The sequence below is a fragment of the Plecotus auritus genome, assembly GCF_963455305.1.
Source record: "Plecotus auritus genome assembly, chromosome: 9".
NCBI lineage: Eukaryota > Metazoa > Chordata > Mammalia > Chiroptera > Vespertilionidae > Plecotus > Plecotus auritus.
The window spans coordinates 117,339,158-117,356,980 of record NC_137783.1 but is presented as its reverse complement, the minus strand read 5'-3'; the positions used below and the strand labels follow the sequence as shown (position 1 = coordinate 117,356,980).

Sequence of the window (17,823 nt, the reverse complement as noted above, 5' to 3'; positions counted from 1 at the left end):
AGGAAGAGAGAGGGAAAGACAGAGATAAATATTGATTTGAGAGAAACACATCAATTGGTTGCCCTGACCAAGGAGAAGCCTGCAACTGAGGTACATGCTCTTGACTGGAATCGAACCTGGGACCCTTGTTCCACAAGCTGACGCTCTATCCACTGAGCAAACTGGCTAGTGAAAGGGTTAACTGGAGAATACGAGGCTTGAGCCTTACAGAATCTAACAAATGTCAAAGGGAAAGCTCGTTCTGCCAGCCTCAGCCTTGCACAAACATGCTCCCCTTGAGTGGTTATTTTACAGAAATTCCTGAAGACCATCACCCCCGCACCGCCCCCCAAAAGGGACATCTGGTGCCAGCAGAAGGACAAAGGGCAAGGCCGTAAAACTACGGACCTGATACGTGTGTCAAGCCGAAGCCCCGTCTGAGCGCATAAAAAGCCTGCTCCCTCCCCAATTCACCGCTGGCTCTTTCTCGAGTCAGACCATCTGCACCCAGGTGCCTGGAATAAATTATCATGTTGATTACACTGAGCCTTGAGTCCATTCTGTGTGACCCTGGCCCAACCCCACACCTTTCAGCTAGGGCAAGCCCCATGGATTTTAAAGAACCTGGAAACATGCAAAGAATCAAATTTCAGAGATTGATCCCCCTTGATCCTCATGTAAGAACCTACTGGTAGCATGACACATGTCTTCAGCTGTGGCATTAAATATAAACTCAGGGAAGGCATATCTGCAGGAATCACAAACATTGATCTGTGTTGTTTCAGGTGGAAGAAGGGAGGTCAGAGAGCCCAAAGGAACACATCACTGGCAGCTGTGCTATCAATGACAACAGGGGAGGGACTTCACAGGCCCAGAGCCCCCAGTTCAAAGGCCTTCAGGGCCCTGGAAGGTTCTAAACTGGGTGGGGCTGAGGCAGTAGGAAGTGGTGGTCCCACCCACAAGGAGCATCTCCGCTCAGACCCAGATGTTACTGTAAGAAAACGCAACTTCAGTGTTGCCAGATCTTCCCCTTTTCAAGGAAAGCCTGAAACCTGGATCATGTGAGTCTATCAATAAAGTTTTAGATTAGGGCAACCAATTCAACTAAAAAAAAAAAAAAAAAAAAAGGCACTGGGGCTAAACAGAACACATCGACAGGATGCCACTGTACCCTCAGCCCAGAGGCTTAGAGCACATCCATAGAGTGGGCACCTGTGGAAGGTGAGACATCTGCCTGTGCTGCCAGGCAAGGCAAACATACTGCTCCCACAGGAGCCTCTTAGACATGTACATTCTGCGCTACATAGCTGAAGATTCGTGATTCCTAATCATCGCCAGCAAGAAGGATCAGCAGCAAGGTGCACCTGCACAGTTGAATGATATCTGTTGCGTGGGGCTGGCTAGTGTCGTCTGCTTAAAAGACGAAAGCCGACACACAACTCTCATTTCAATCCTTGCCAGAACCAATTTGCTATCAGGTTGGCCAATTGAGAGAGACAGAATTATTGATGTGTTGTTCCACTTATATTTATGCATTCATTGGTTAAATTTCTTTGCTGTGTTGCTAGGCTTTATACATTAGGATCATGTTGTAGAGTGAACGCGAGTAAAGACCACTGGAGTCCAGACCAAATTAAAATTTAGGGAGCCTTTATTGCCGGCCGGCGACTGTCCCCTCTCCACTCAGGGAGATCAGAGAGCAGCCCCGACCCTTTGTGTCCGACTGTATTTAAACCTACTCACTACATCCTGTTTTTTTGCAGAGCAAACAGTCTAAAACAATTTAAAACAAAGCAGTTTTCCTTAATTAAAGAGCCAGCCCTATGTGTGCTTAGTGGTTATCTCGCTGCTGGCCTTGAAAACAACACAGTTCTGTCCAATTAAAAAAATGCACCTGGCATGGCATTGAGAGTATGGGCATCTCTAGTCTCTGGCCTACAAGATCAGACAGCTAAGTTTATCTTCCTCATTATTCAAGCAGGCTAGAAAGCAAAGTTATTTTTTAGAATAAGAGTTCGTCTAAAAAAACAGCAGAGAATTCCAAACAGTAGTTTTACAAAATAGGCGTTAGCCTTCTCACTAGGAGGAAGCATGCTCAAAAATTCCCACTCCCCAACAGATCAGTCATTTAGTTGCAACTGAAAGAGAGGGGGGGAGAGAGAGAGAGAGAGAGAGAGAGAGAGAGAGAGAGAGAGACTGAGACTGCTAGTCCAAACGAAAGATGAGTCTCAAGAGGGTCTTGTTACACCTCTCGCAGCTTCCCAGCACAGCCCAGCACTAGTAGCCCTGTCTGCAGTAGTCACACAACAAATACCCCCTCTCCCCACCCCACCCCCCGCCCGCCTGGTCTTTTGAAGATAAGAGTAAACCCAAGGCCTGTGAATGTGTCTGACTCATAGAAAAATCTGCTCATTTCCATGGGTCTATTTGTGTGTTACAGTACTTTAAAATAAGTGCTATGACACATTGTAGCAGGAGGAACTTAGGTGAGATATTGAGAGCACTGTCCTGACTAACAGATTGTGAAACATTAGAGCAGGTTACCAATGGGGAAGTGGAGACTCCATCTCTGCAGGACTTGTCCGCAGGGTGGACACCTGACTCTGCTGGTCAGATGCTATCACTGGTGAGGTGGGAAGCTGGTATTTGCGCCATGTGCCTGCTCCAGGCAGACAGAACTTTCCTTTTTTTTTAAGATTTCTTTCTTTTTAAAAAAAATAAATTATATTTATTGATTTTGAGAGAGGAAAAAAAAAGAGAGGAAGGGAGAGAGAGAGAGAATTATTGATGTGCTGTTCCACTTATATTTTTGCATTCATTGGTTGATTCTTGTATGTGCCCTGTCCGGGGATCCAACCTGCAACCTTGTGCATATTGAGATGATGCTCTAAACTGAGCTACCAGCCAGGGCCAGATCTTCACTCTTTTTTTAAAAAAATGTTTTTTTATTCATTTTTTTTTTTTTGAGAGAGAGAGAGAGAGAGAGAGAGAGAGAGAGAGAGAGAGAGAGAAACATCGATTAGTTGCCTCTTACATATCCCCTACTGGGGATCAAGCCCACAACCAGCACATGTGCCCTGACCAGGAATCTAACCTGCGACCTCTCGATACCTGGGATGATGCTCAACCAACTGAGCCACAGTGACTAGGGCCAGATCTTCATTCTTACTAAGAGCTGCCTTTTACAAAGAGGCAACCTGCTTACTGTCCTATGTCCTTTATTTTATCAATTCTCATAGAAACCTGGTCATATCAATTATGCCCATATTACAGATGAGGAAACTGAACCTCAGAGAGATGAAATAAGTTGCTCACGCTCACCCTGTTCATAAGTGACAGCTAGGATTAGAACTCGCCTCTGTGTGGCTCTCTATGGGGCCATGCTGCTGCAGGTCCCTGGACAGAGCACCCGTGGCTACTTGTGGGGGAGAGAGACCAAAGGGCAGGTTCAGGGTAGGGGGACACTTTCCCAAAAGTGTGGTGAGAGCATTGCTGAGGCCCACAATGGAAACCAGTGTCAGCGAGAGAGGTAAGATGCCCACCGGGGAAAAGACTGAGACACCAAGGGAGGCCAGGTCAGAACCTGGAAGTCAAGGGATATCCTCCAGAAAGGAGCTTGCCCCGACTCGCGCAGTCCAGGAAGTGAAGCTAGTGAACAGGGAGTTCCTTTTCAGCAACACTCAACTTTGCTGCGGAGCCTGCCGAGCACCCGGCTGGATGCTGCTGACCGGCACGCTCAGATTTTCCTTTGCTGCCTCCTGACCTGCAAACAATGCACTTAGGCAATTCTCATTCCCACTCCTCCAGCTCCCAGCAACTGTCTTCGAGGTACAGGGGCTGGAGCACTGTTTCCAACAAGGACTCTGCAACTTAATTAAGTGCTTACTATGTCCATGTTGCGAATACCTGTGATCAGGGACCTCTCCTTCTCTAAGAAAGTGTCCCTGTTGTTTCTACCGTGTTAGGGCCCCATCCCTGGAAGAGAATCATTGCTACAATTTAAGAGAAGGAAGGTTGAAACTCCTAGGTCCCTACAGCCACAGTGTTTTATGTGTTAAGCCACATCACTGTTCCTACTTAACACTGTGGCTGAGAAGAGTTAGTGCCTCTGCTGCAAAATCAGCCCCAAAGCAGCTCTCTGTCAGCTCTGGAGTGGGGCCACCTATAGGCTGGGCGAGCTGGGTCCTCCACGCTCTCCTTTAAGAGTTTGTTTCCCAGATTCCTGTATGGCCCTGGTAGCTCGAGGCTCCATGTTCAAACATGTTCAAATAGGAACTCTAAAGAAATGAACACAACCCACAGATGAGAGAGAGAGAGAGAGAGAGAGAGAGAGAGAGCGCAGATTCTATGGCTGGGCTTCCAGCTGTTCAACTAGAACTGATACCCAGTTCTTTTCATTAAACTCAAAACTTCCTAGAAGCTCAGGCCTCAGTGAGGGAGCCCCAAGCCAACCCTGATGGTCAATGCCTTTGGGAAATCATTTCACTCAGTCTGTACCCCGTGATAGTGAGGGCAGGAAGAGAAAAGTTAACCAGAAATTAGATAAACACATTAATAAACAAACCAGAAGGACTTTTCTCTGAATGGCCTAGGTTGGCCAGGTCAACAAATCAATCAATGCAAGGACACATCTTCCTGAAATAATATACCTCCCCCAACCCCTTTGAAAAGAGCAAGAGCTACTTACCTGTGCCCCCAGTGAAAGGTTCACTTCTCACCGGGGAGCCTCCCCCACCCACTCTCATACCATGTGCTGCCCTCACAGCTGCACCCCAGGGTCCTGGGTAGAACAAGTCTCCTGGGCCCCAGCAAATTCAAGCTTCAAGTGCTCCAGGCCAGTGAGGGTAACAGACTTTAGCTAGGGCTTCTGACAAAGCAGATCTCAAGCTCATCTGGCCTTGAGACACACAGCAGTTCAAACCTGGTCCTGGGACTGCTGCCAGCCATCTTGCTGCTCTTTGAACCGAGACTGACCCGGCTGGCATGGCTCAGTGGTTGAGCGTCAACCTCTGAACCAGGAGGTCACAGTTCGAGTCCCAGTCAGGGCACATGCCAGAGGTTGTGGGCTCAATCTCCAGTGGGAGGTGTGAAGGAGGCCGCCGACCAGTGATTCTCTCATCATTGATGCTTCTATCTCTCTCTCCCTCTCCCTTCATCTCTAAAATCAATAAGAGTATATTTAAAAAAGAAAATGAACCAAGTCTGAAGGTGACAAGACAAAAGGCAGAGCTGAGAGAAGGGGAGGTACAGAGTCCTGGTGATATTATTTGAGCTTTGAATTCACCCACACCTGAAGCCATCTTTGCCTCTACCTAGACTTTTCACTTGAATAAACCAGAAAGTGCCCTTTGGTCAAAAGCCAATTTGGTTTGGGTTTTCTGTCAACTCAAAACCACAAAAATGATTAAAGAAACTTTAGCTTTGAGAGGTAGCTATTTCCATCTCTGTTTTGTTTAAGAAAAATGGAAGCTCAGAGATGTAAAAGAGACATAACTAAGCTGTAGCAGAACCAGATCCTGGTATCAACTGGCAGACTCAGTCCCTTGCCCCACAGCTGCCTCCCTCAGGCACAGAACCCCGAGGAAGCACGGGTGACCTCATGCTGGAAAGGTCAGCCAGGCTTCAGAGGAACACCTGTGGAGCCGGGCTTGGAAAGACAGGTTGGATTCACCTGCAGTGTTGGTAAAAGTATTACAGCTAAAGGGAGTGTCATATTCAAAGTCGTAAATATGAGAAAGCTCAGGGGGTACAGAGACAATAGCAAGGGCTTTGGTTTGTTAAAAGTATTGGTGTAGCCCTGGCCAGTTTGGCTCAGTGAATGGATCGTCCGCCTGTGAACTGAAGGGTCCTAGGTTCAATTCTGGTCAAGGGCACATGCCTGGGTTGTGTGCTTGGTTCCCCAGTGGGGGGGCATGCAGGAGGCAGCCGGTCAATGATTGTCTCTTATCATTGATGTTTCTATCTCTCTTTCCCTCTCCCTTCCTCTCTGAAATCAACAAAAATATATTTTAAAAAGTTATTGGTGTACTAGAGGCCCAGTGCACGAATTTGTGCACAGGTGGGGTCTGGCTGGCCTGCCCAGATCAGGGTCGATTGGGTTGGGCCGGCGGGGCAGGGGGGCAGGGGCGGGGGGTGGAGGGAGACGTGGGAGGTTGGCCGGCCAGCCTCACCCCTTGTCAATCTCCTGGGTCAAACTCCCGGTCGAGGGGGCAATTTGCATATTAGTCTTTTATTATATAGGATAACAGGAATCAGAGTTAAGAAAAAGTTAGGATCAGAACTTGAACTTTATCCTGAGGGTCAGAAATTCCCAACTCCACTGTATTAAAATTAGCTTCTGTTGACTGAAACTCAATTTTGGCTACTGAGTTGTAGTAGATCTTAGGGATGTGGTTTATTGACAAAGGAAAGAGGACTCAAAAGAACCCAGTGAGCCCTAACCGGTTTGGCTCAGTGGATAGAGCCTCAGCCTGCGGACTGAAGGGTCCCAGGTTCGATTCTGGCCAAGGGCATGTACCTTGGTTGCTGGCACATCCCCAGTAGTGGGTGTGCAGGAGGCAGCTGATCAATGTTTCTCTCTCATCGATGTTTCTAACTCTCTATCCCTCTCCCTTCCTCTCTGTAAAAAATCAATAAAATATATTAAAAAAAAAAAAAAAAAAAAAAAGAACCCAGAGAGGGGAAAGAGTCAAATTCTTGGCTTTGAGTTCCACAATAGTGTCAAAACCAAGATAAGCTGATGGAACCGAAGCAGGACTCACCTCTCACACAAAGAGAAATGCTAGATAATTTTTTTTTAAGACATCTGAGATTGAAAGCAAGAAAGGGAAATTCCCAAGTGCCAAAAATCAAAACGGAACCCCAGATGAGCATGGTGAACAGAATCCTGACTAAAACAGGATAGGTCTTCTGGATTAAGGAGGGGTTTTAACGTTGATGTGGCAACGGAAGATGAGGCCTCGAGCCCTGAGAAGATGGGGAGTTGGAACAAAGGTCCTGTCAACTCCCCACAGGAGGACAGAACAACCCTGTTTGCCAGCCTGGGAGGAGCAAGGAACTGGCCACAGGCCTGTGTTACAGGAGAAAATGAGTCATCTCGGTTACCCTGGACCCCCAGCCTGTTTCTACGTCAGTGTGGGACCTGAGCTCACACTGTCCTTCGGGTGCAGGTCACAAGATATTGAGCAAAGTATAAGAATGTCATACCTAGACAGCGAGGTAAAATGGGAGAACAGCAAATATGAGAAACAAAATCTTCAAAGCAACTTATGAACAAAGAGGAGACTGTCTACAAAAGGCTAACAAACTTTAGCAAACTACTCCTCAACAATGAATGCCAGAAGACAAAGGAAGATCTCAGAATTGCTGACCTATTGAGCTGCGAAGGGCAATGAGAATGAGAACCAGGAGAATGCTGGGTAGCTGAACAGAGAGTGGTGTTTAAAGAACTGAGCAGTTACACCAAAAGCTTCCAAGCAGTCAAATATGATTCGGACAGAGAAATGTCCATTGGGTTTGCTAACCTAGAGATCATCAGAGACTTTGAGTTGGTGGTTTCACTAGAAGGGTGGGGTCAGAAAGCAGGTGTGAGGAGGTTGAAGTCAACACAAGGAAGTGAGTTTATGTCTCTAAAACTCCCCTGGCTTCAAACACATAGCCAGCCATGACATTTAAAATATGAAAATGATTTTCAAAAAGCACAACTGGACTCTTACCTATCTCCACGAGCCAGATGGAATAGAAACTCAGTGAGATCCGTGGGGCTGAAGTCACAGGCTTGTGGGTTCTAAGTCTGGAAGCTGGACCCTGACAGCCGGGCAAGAGTTCAGCTCCTGTGGGGGTAAAAAGGGCTCCCCACAATGTGGGGGAGCGATGCTCACAGCTTGATACAAGAGGCTGATGGGGGCTCCACTGCTGGTGAAAAGAAGCTGAAGAAAACAGCTGTCTGTGAAGTCTGGCTTTCGTGGAGCCCAGGGAGGGGAGGAACAAAGAGAACACCTTACTACCAGGAATTACCAAGCTGCCTGCTGGCCCATGACTAGATCTGCCATATCCCTAGCATCCTGAGTGGAACGCCATGATCTGGTTCTAGGTTGAGGCCCAGAGGGACAGATGGAGGCACCTGAGAAGGGGTGAGAAGAAAGTAAGAGAGAGAAATCAAACAAAACAAATATTTTCTCACTCAAAAAGAGCTCTTGAACCATAATTCCAAAACATGGAAAAACCTACTTGGTGAGAAAAATAGCCTTTGAAATTACCAGTCAGAAAAGAAGTATAAAAAGACTTTAATATAGAAGGTTAAAATGTTCAGACCTTCCATTTCAAAAGGAAATTATTAAGCAAAAATAAGCTGAAATAAGTTAACATGGAAGATAACCAATTAGAAATCCTTGAAATGAAAAAATACCCTAATGGAAAACTAAAAGACCATAAACGGGAGAAACTCTATAATAAATAAGCTCAAAGAGTAAATTAGAGAATTGGGTGAAAGAACTGAGCAATTCACTCAGAATATTGCATGAGATGAACAAAAAGAAACAGCTGTTAAAATCATGGGAAGCCAGTAAAAAGGTTTAAATGTTTATGTATTAGGAGTTCTAGAGAAAGAGAATTGAAAGTACTGGTAGAAATTGCTGAAGATTCCCCCCACCCACCCCAAAGTTGAACAAAAAGCCTTAGGGATGAGAGAAATTCACACTCCACCAAATTACTACTAAAGAATGTTGGGGGCCCTAACCGGTTTGGCTCAGTGGATAGAGCGTCGGCCTGCGGACTCAAGGGTCCCGGGTTTGATTCCGGCCAAGGGCATGTACCTTCGTTGCAGGCACATACCCAGTGGGGAGTGTGCAGAAGGCAGCTGATCGATGTTTCTCTCTCATCGATGTTTCTGAATCTCTGTCCTTCTCCCTTCCTCTCTGTAAAAAAATCAATAAAAAAAAAAGAATGTTGGGGAAGGGGAAGTTACAGGTATAGAAAGTAAGAAATTCCTCCTGCAGACAGGGGGCTGAGAGGCTTTGATCTGAGGCCCAGTGGATTCTGGTCAGCTGAGGGAAAAGTCCCTGTGCTGACCCAGTCAGGCAGTGATTCCCCAGTGCTCCCCTTCCTGTTCACACTCCCACCCACAAGAGTCGAGCACTGCTACCCACAGAGTCGCCATGCCTTTTCGTCAGAAAAATCCACAATGCTCACCTGATCAACTCCTTCAGTGAGACCCACAGTGAGATCCTGGGCCTGGAGGTTGCACTGCTCTCCAAGGCTCTGGGGGAGACCTGTCTCCTCCCATCCTCTAATGCCTGGCAATCTGAAGGAGGCTCCTGATGCTGGTATCCCCAATCCTCCTGAGAGTCCTCCGAGTTTCTTCGACATCACAGCCACCTCATCAAGCAGATCAGATGAGGGCTCCAGTAGCCAAGAGGAGGAAGATAGCACCTCACAGGCTGGGCCAGACCCCAAGAATGTGCCTATAGATGCTCTAGATAGGAATGGGTTGACTAATTTCATAAAAGAGCCAATAAGCAAGGCAGATATGTTGAAGACTGTCACCAGAAAGTACAAAGACCACTTCACTGAGATCTTTCTGAGAGCCTGTGAGCTCATCGAGATGATCTTTGGCCTTGATGTGAAGGGAGTGAATCCCACCATCCACTACTATGGCCTCCTCATCAAAATGGGCCTCACCTATGAGGGGATGCTCATGGTGAAAAGGGTGTGCCCACGATCCGCATCCTGATACTTACCCTGGTGTGATCTTCCTGAAGGGGAACCGTGCCACCAAGGAGGAAGTCTGGGAAGTTCTGAATTTGATGGGGATACATTCTGGGAGGAAGCACTTCATCTTTGGAGAGCCTACAGAGCTCATCACCAAAGATTTCATGAAAGAAAAACAACTGAAGTACCAGCAGGTGGCCAATAGTGATCCTGCACAATCTGAATTCCCGTGGGGCCCAGGAGCCCTTGCTAAAACCACCAAAACACAAGTCCTGGAGTCTCTGACCAAGATTCATGGGACTGACTCAAGTTCTTTCCCATCTCAGTAGGAGGGGGCTTTGCACGATGAAGAGGCTCCAAGCCAGAATTTCAGCCAGGATTGTCTCTACTTCCAGTTCCTAGCAGCTTGTCCCACTCCTGGGGAAGTCAGGGGTGGTTTCCTCATGCATTGTTTGAAGAGGCGGTTCCTGTTCACAGAACTTAGGGCTAAGATGGAACTGAAAGGAACACAGTACATATGCCTATGTATTCCTATTTTATATGTGTAACTTGCAATTTATTTATTTATGTTTGACATATGTATTAATGAAATATTGTTTATTTTCATATAGATTTAATTAGCTTAAATATCCAGGTTTATGGTGATATTCGTCACACATCTAATGCTCTAATGAGGTTTAATAGTAAGAGCTTTGTTGTTTCTAAAACCATGAAAGCATCTCATGTTATTATCTGGAATAAGATAATAAGGCATTGCTATAAGCATTTACTGAAACTGTGAGGGAAACCAATTTTAAAATAGTTGGGTTCAAGAAACAGCTCAAATGAAAGGGTGTCAAACCTTTTTTTAAAAAAAAAATTAAATGATATATGTTTGAATTTGCTTAACTTGTTTGTGGATGTGTAAGAAATATATCTTTTTTCTTTATATATATTTATTTAAATTCTTTATTATTGAAAGTATTTTTTTTTTATTGATTTCAAAGAGGGAGAGGGAGAGAAAGATAGAAACATCAATGATGAGAGAAAGTCATTGATTGGCTTCCTCTTGCACGCCCCACACTGGGGATCAAGCCAGTAACCCAGGCATATGCCCTGACCAGGAATTGAATGGTGACATCTGTTTCATAGGTCAATGTTCAACCACTGAGCCACACCAGCCAAGTTTAAGGCCCTAGCTGGTTTGGCTCAGTGGATAGAGTGTCGGCCTGTGGACTGAAGGGTCCCGAATTCGATTCCAGTCAAGGGCACATGCCTGGGTTGCGGGCTTGATCTCCAGTCGGGGGCATGCAGGAGGCAGCCAATCGATGATTCTCTCTCATCATTCATGTTTCTACCTCTCTCTCCTTCTCCCTTCCTCTGTGAAACCAATAAAATATATTTTTAAAAATTTAAGAAATTCTTATCACTTAAAAGCCCTTACTACATGAACTCCTGGGTTTTGATTCTAACACATTTTAACATCTCTGAAATCATGATGCCTATTACAATCAATTAGCAACTTTTATTTTTCATTTTGTTTTCCCTTTTTAAAAAGTCTACGTTTTTATTTGCTCAGTTTTCTCTGTTCTTCTTATCCTAGTGAGACTTCAAGCTTCCCACCAGCTCAGTTATATTTACTCCCGTGAGGCGCTCTACCTCTTCGTCTACTCGAAGACGTCTCCCCGGGGCCTGACTTGCTCCAGTGTGAACTGGTTGTCCTCTAAGCCAGCAGCATCGTCGTCTTGGATTCTCCATTCACCATCCTTTGGGGATCTCCTCTCTTGTGATGAAGACCTGGTCTCCTGGTTCCTATTCTCCCTTCCTCTTGGTTTAGCCCTTATTTTAATGGGCTCCTTTTGGGTTTCTGACACCTGAGAATTTCCCTTTCTTGCTTTCAAGCTGCCGTAGTGATATCATCCTGTCTCATAGCTTTATATTTCATCTACGTCCGGACAACCTGCAAATTATATATCCACACTGGAATCCTCCAAACCTGCATACTCAACTGCTCCTTGATAGCTCTCCACTTGTGTGTCCATTAGAAATCTCAAACTCAAAATTCCAAATCAGAACTCCTGATAATCCCCCTAGCCCTGCCCCTTCCTCAGCCTTTGGCTTCTCGGTAAATGGTGTTCTTCCAGGTGCTCAATCTGAAAATCTCAGAATTGCCCTTGACTGTTCCCTGTCTCACACATACAATGCCATCAGCAAATCCTTCCAACTTTACCTTCAAAACATATCCAACTTCAACAATAAAGATTTAATTAAAGAAATAAATAAAACACCACCTATCCAGAAATCAGTGAACGCTTGCAATCTCCATTGATAATACCTTGGTCCCAACCACCATCACGTCTTGCCTTAATTATTGAAAGAACTTTCAATTCAGTAGTGTTGAGCTGTCACATTGGTGCCCCCAGTGACTATAGCTTCTGTGTTCATGTTGTTGAGCGGCCCCTTTCCTCTAACCTGGCCTGGCCCTGTACCCTGCTTTAAATAAGAGAATGTGCAGGACTGATGCTTGCTAGTGATCAGCCTAAGCCTTAAGAAGTCCTGGCAGCTTCCACTTGTGCACTTTGGGAAGTCCTGAGCTGCCACATAAGAAGTCTGGCTGTCCTGTTGGAGAGAGGCATGAAGGAGAGGCTAGAGATGGCCTGGAGGTCAGCCAACAGCAAGAACCAAGCTGTGAGAATATGACCCCCGCGTTGCCATTACAGCCAGCCCCAGCTGTCTGTGAACATATAGTGGACATTCCAGGCCCTGTAGAAACTGCTCACCCTGCTGTACTCAGGCCAAATTCCTCACGGTCCACAGAGCCATGAATAATAATAAACGTTGTTGCTTAAGCCTCTAAGTTATAGGGCAGTTTATTTTGCCCCAATAGATAACCTAAACTCTAGTGTCCCTGCTTCCTCCTTCACACACACCCTTCAGCCTCTTCTCCCTACAGCAGCCAGCGAGATTCTTTTAAAATATGAGATGTTGCCCTGGCCGGTTTTGCTCAGTGGATAGAGCATCAGCCTGTGGAATGAAGGGTCCTGGGTTCAATTCCGGTCAAGGGCACATGCCCGGGTTGCAGGCTCAATCCCCAGTAGGGGTTGTGCAGGAGGCAGCCAATCAATGATTCTCTCTCATCACTAATGTTTCTATCTCTCCTTCACCCTTCCTCTCTGAAATCAATAAAAATATATTTTTTTAAATAAATAAAATATGAGATGTCATATCACTCCTCTGCTCAGAATCCTCCAATGCTTCTTCTTAGACTCAGAGTAAAACCAAAATCTTTTTTAAAAAAACTATATTATTGAATCTATTGGGGTGACATTTATTAATAAAATTATATAGTTTCAGGGATATAATTCTATAATACATCTTCTGTATAAAACCAAAATCTTTACCACAGCCTCAAGATCTCAGCAATGGTAAACAATTGGGCAAATCCTTGTGCCATCAAAAAGAAAATTTACACTTTTAAAGGTTGTTTAAAAATAACACGTAGCCCTGACCGGTTTGGTTCAGTGGATGGAGCATTGGCCTGCAGACTGGGGGGTCCCGGGTTTGATTCCAGTCGGGGGCATGTGCCTTGATTGCGGGTGCATCCCCAGTGGGGGGTGTGCGGGAGGTGTCTGATTGATGTTTCTCTCCCATCAATGTTTCTGACTCTCTGTTCTTCTCCCTTCCGCTCTGTGAGAAATCAGTAAAATATATTTTTTAAAAAATAAAAATAACACGTAAGCCTGGCCAGTGTGGCTCAGTGCTTGAGCATCAACCTATGAACCAGGAGGTCAGGGTTTCATTCCCAGTCAGGGCACATGCCCGGGTTGTGGGCTCAATCCCCAATGAGGGGTGTGCAAGAAGCAGCCTATCAATGATTCTCATCATTGATATTTCTATCTCTCTCTCTCTCTCTCTCTCTCTCTCTCTCCCTCTCCCTTCCTCTCTGTGAAATCAATAAAAACATATTTAAAAATAAATAAACAAAAAATAAATAAAAGATAAGAGAAAAAACACTCACAGAGACCATACATGGCCGGCAAAGCTTGAAATATTTACCATCTGGTCCTTTTTAGAACAGGTTGTCAACCTCTGCTCTGCACAGTCCGGCCCCTGGTGACCCTGGCTCATCTCCTACCCTTGCACATTCCCTTTGTGCACCTGGCTCCAGGAAGACTCGTGATTTCTTGCAATTTCTTGAGGTTATTCCAACCAGCCAGGAATGCTCTTGCCCTGAGGTCTTTGCCCTGCTGTCTTCTCTGCCTGGAATGTTCTTTTCCCAGCTATCTGCCCGGCTGCCTCCTTCTCTTCCCTCAGGTCTTTACTCAAATGGCCCTTCTCAAGTGGACCTTTCCTCATCACCTTATGTAAAATGACAACCCTCCTGCACACACTCCCTAACTCTCACGATTTGTTTTTTGGTTTTTCTTTGTATCATGTATCACTATCTTGTGTGTGTGTGTGTGTGTGTGTGTGTGTGTGTGTGTGTGTATTTATCTTTTTGTTGTCTTGGCTCATTTTCTATATTCTGCCACTAAAAGGTAAACTCCATGTGGGCAGAAGCCTTTATCTGCTTTCTTCGTGGGTGGATTCTGTTCTGGGTGCTTGGTGGGTGCCCAGTATGTATTTCTTGAATTTATGAGTCATGAAAACCACCACATCCCTCTGTTTTCTGCACAGCCCTTCTCAGCACCATAGTTAGGAATTTGTCCACAAACTCATGAGAACCAGGGCCATAGAACAATGCTCAACAAATATCAAGTATCCGATGTAGCATTTATTCAATAAATAAATTCACTTCCCACACATATCTTAAAAGAGGGAAGGGGGCTCTGGCTAGCTCCCTCAGTTAGTTAGAGGTTGCTGGTTCAAACCCCATACAAGAAGCAACCAGTGATGAGTGGAACAAATTCATGTTTCTCTCTCTCTCTCTCTCTCTCTCTCTCTCTCTCTCTCTCTCTCTCTCTCTCCCCCTTCCTTTCTCTCTCTCTCTGAAATCAATAAATAAAAAAATAAAAATAGCGAATGGGAAGTCAACAACTTTTTCAATAATTTTCACTGTGAATGGGAGCAAAGAAATGGGACAGTGGCTGGATGAGAATATAGGGTCAAGGGAGGGTTAAAAATGGGGATACAAGTAATAATCCAGATTGACACAATCAATAGCACGGGGGAAAGGAGAGGGTTAAAGAAGTAGAGTTCTTGGAGAGGAGAGAGCAACAGGATGCAGAGCATGGGAGGAGAGGCTGCTGGTGATGGGCAGAGATCTCTCTTTCCACTGAACAGGAGGAAAGACCAGCTCCCAGCAGAGTTAGAGCCTCGTCAGCGGGAATATGAGGCCATTCCCTTCTCTTGGCTTCTAGTTCCTCACTGACCTGTGGGAGATGAGGTTATCTGCTGAGGAGAGAATAGGTATTGGAGGTTTGCAGAGAGAGAAAAGGCAGATTGTAGAGAAAGATAGAGCGGTTACTGGGGAAATGTGAGAGGGCAGCTAGGCAGTTATTGAGGCTCATTTAAATGGAAGCAGGCAGCCCAATTGGTAATTTTTCTTGAACAGCATCCAGCTGCTCGGTTGTAGGTGCAGAAAAGACAGTCACGTTCAGTCACAGTAGCTGGAGCAAAGCAATGGTTCCCAGTGTGTGGTCTCCAGACCAGCAGCAACAGAATCATTGAAAACTGGGAAGACGTGCAAATGCTCAGGCCTCATCACAGCCCTCCTGAGTCAGAAACTCTGCAAGTGGGGCCCAGAACACGGTGTAGTTTTTTAAAAAATATATATTTGTATTGATTTCAGCGAGGAAGAGAGAGGGTAAGAGAGAAAAAAACATTACGAAGAGAATCATTGATCGGCTGCCTCCTGCACGCCCCACACTGGGAATTGAACCACAAACTCCTGGTTCATAGGTCGATGCTCAACCACTGAGCCACGCCAAAAACTGTGTTTTAACAAGCCCTTCCGGTGGGTCTGGTGCTATGCCCAGTCAAGTCTGAGCCACACTGCAATAAAAGGAAAGAACAAGAGGGCCGAGGATACTTATAAGGGAACAATTATAATGGGAAACCAGAGTCTTAATTAAATATGAAAGAAAATAAGGTCAAATAATTGTAGAGTGCTGTATTTATTTTCTATTGTTGCCATAGCAAATTACCACAAGCTAAGTGCCTTAAAAAAACAAACAAACAAAAGAAAAACGCCCACTGATTATCTCATCGTTCTGTAGGTCAGAAATCCAGGTTAACGCTCAATGGAGTCCTCTGTGCAGTCTCAGAGAGGCAGAAATCATGTGCTGATGGGACTGCATTCCTTCCTAGAGATTCTACAGATAAATCTTTTTCTAAGCTGACTCAGGTTGTTAGCAGAATTCAGCTGCTTTAGTTACAGGGCTCAGGTCCTCATTTCCTTGATGGCTGTCAGCCAGGAACCTCTATCACCTCTTACAACTGCCTGCGCTCCTTGTCATGTTGCTCCCTGGCTCTCCTACCCAGCAAGTTGGTGATCAGAAGGGTGACTTAAGATAGGGGTGTTTAAACTGGGGCTTCAAGGGGTATGCAAGCATGGACAGTTTGAAGGGATCCGTTTAAGGGGATCCTTGACTTCCATAGGTACTTTTGCCTAAAATGGATCTAAGGATGCAGCGTCAGGGTTACCACTATGCCTGTTGTTATTTCCCACCACCCTTTTCACAATCCCCCTTCTCTTTACAAAAGAAAGATCTCTCTCTCTCACCCATCCTGAATTATATATTATACATTGACCCAGGACATAAAAATTCATCTCTTTAAACAGACACCTAAAATCGCCTTTGGGCCCTAACCGGTTTGGCTCAGTGGATAGAGCGTCGGCCTGAGGACTCAGGGGTCCCAGGTTCGATTCCGGTCAAGGACATGTACCTTGGTTGTGGGCACACCCCCCAGTAGGGAGTGTGCAGGAGGCAGCTGGTTGATGTTTCTCTCTCATTGATGTTTCTGACTCTCTCTCCCTCTCCCTTCCTCTCTGCAAAAAATCAATAAAATACATTTAAAAATAAAAATAAAATCGCCTTCGGGTCTTTCCCTGTCTTCTGCATTTTGCTGTTCAGTGTCCAGCATCACATTGGAAACAGGGACAGATGGCACCTGTTGAGATGTTCCATTTAGACATATGATGGAACAGGACCAACGAATAATGACAAGTTGTAGTCTTTCTTCCATCTCCAGATGCTGTGAAATAATGTGTTGCTTCAGGAACGGAATCCTGTAAGAGCAAAGCAAAGAGAAGTTCAGAAGGAAATACCGAGAGGGGCAGCACCTTATACGATCCAGGCGTAAACCCAGGACAAGGCTTTCTGCCTCCTCTAGCCATTCAGTTTAGAATTAGAGTTCAGACGAGATATGTTTGTTGCAGGGAAACACAATACATTTATTTATTTACTTACTTACTTACTTATTTACTTATTTTTATTGATTTCAGAGAGAGGGAGGGAGAGGGAGAAAGAGCTATAAACATCAATGATGAGCCCTAGCCAGTTTGGCTCAGTGGATAGAGCGTTGGCCTGCGAACTGAAGGGTCCCAGGTTCGATTCCGGTCAAGGGCATATGCCTGGGTTGTGGGCTTGATCCCCAGTGGGGGACTTGCAGGAGGCAGCCGATCCATGATTCTCTCTCATCATGGATGTTTCTATCTCTCTCTCCCTCTTCCTACCTCTCTGAAATCAATAAAAATTTATTTATTTATTTATTTATTTATTTATTTTAAAATAAATCTTTATTCAGATTATTACAATCGTTTCTCCTTTTTCCCCCCATAGCTCTCCTCCACCCGGTTCCCACCCCACCTTCTGCCCTTACCTCCCCGCCACTGTCCTCATCCATGGGTGTATGATTTTTGTCCAGTCTCTTCATGAACCCCCCATACCCCTTTCCCCCTGAGAATTATCAGTCCACTCCCTTTCTATGCCCCTGATTCTATTATATTCACCAGATTATTCTGTCCCTCAGGTTTTTAATTCACTTGATTTTTAGGTTCACTTGTTGATAGATATGTATTTGTTGTTCATAATTTTTATCTTTATTTTTTCTTCTTCCTCTTCTTTAAGAATACCTTTCAGCATTTCATATAATACTGGTTTGGTGGTGATGAACTCCTTTAGCTTTTTCTTATCTGTGAAGCTCTTTATGTGC

At 45.2% G+C, this 17,823-nt stretch overlaps 1 pseudogene across 1 annotated transcript; it reads left to right on the top strand.

The window, feature by feature from the left end:
- The first annotated feature begins 9,134 nt into the window (after positions 1 to 9,134).
- Positions 9,135 to 10,016, top strand: LOC308234038 (melanoma-associated antigen B16-like; annotated as a pseudogene). The gene has a single exon. The product of its transcript is annotated as a melanoma-associated antigen B16-like (transcript).
- The last annotated feature ends 7,807 nt before the right edge of the window (positions 10,017 to 17,823 follow it).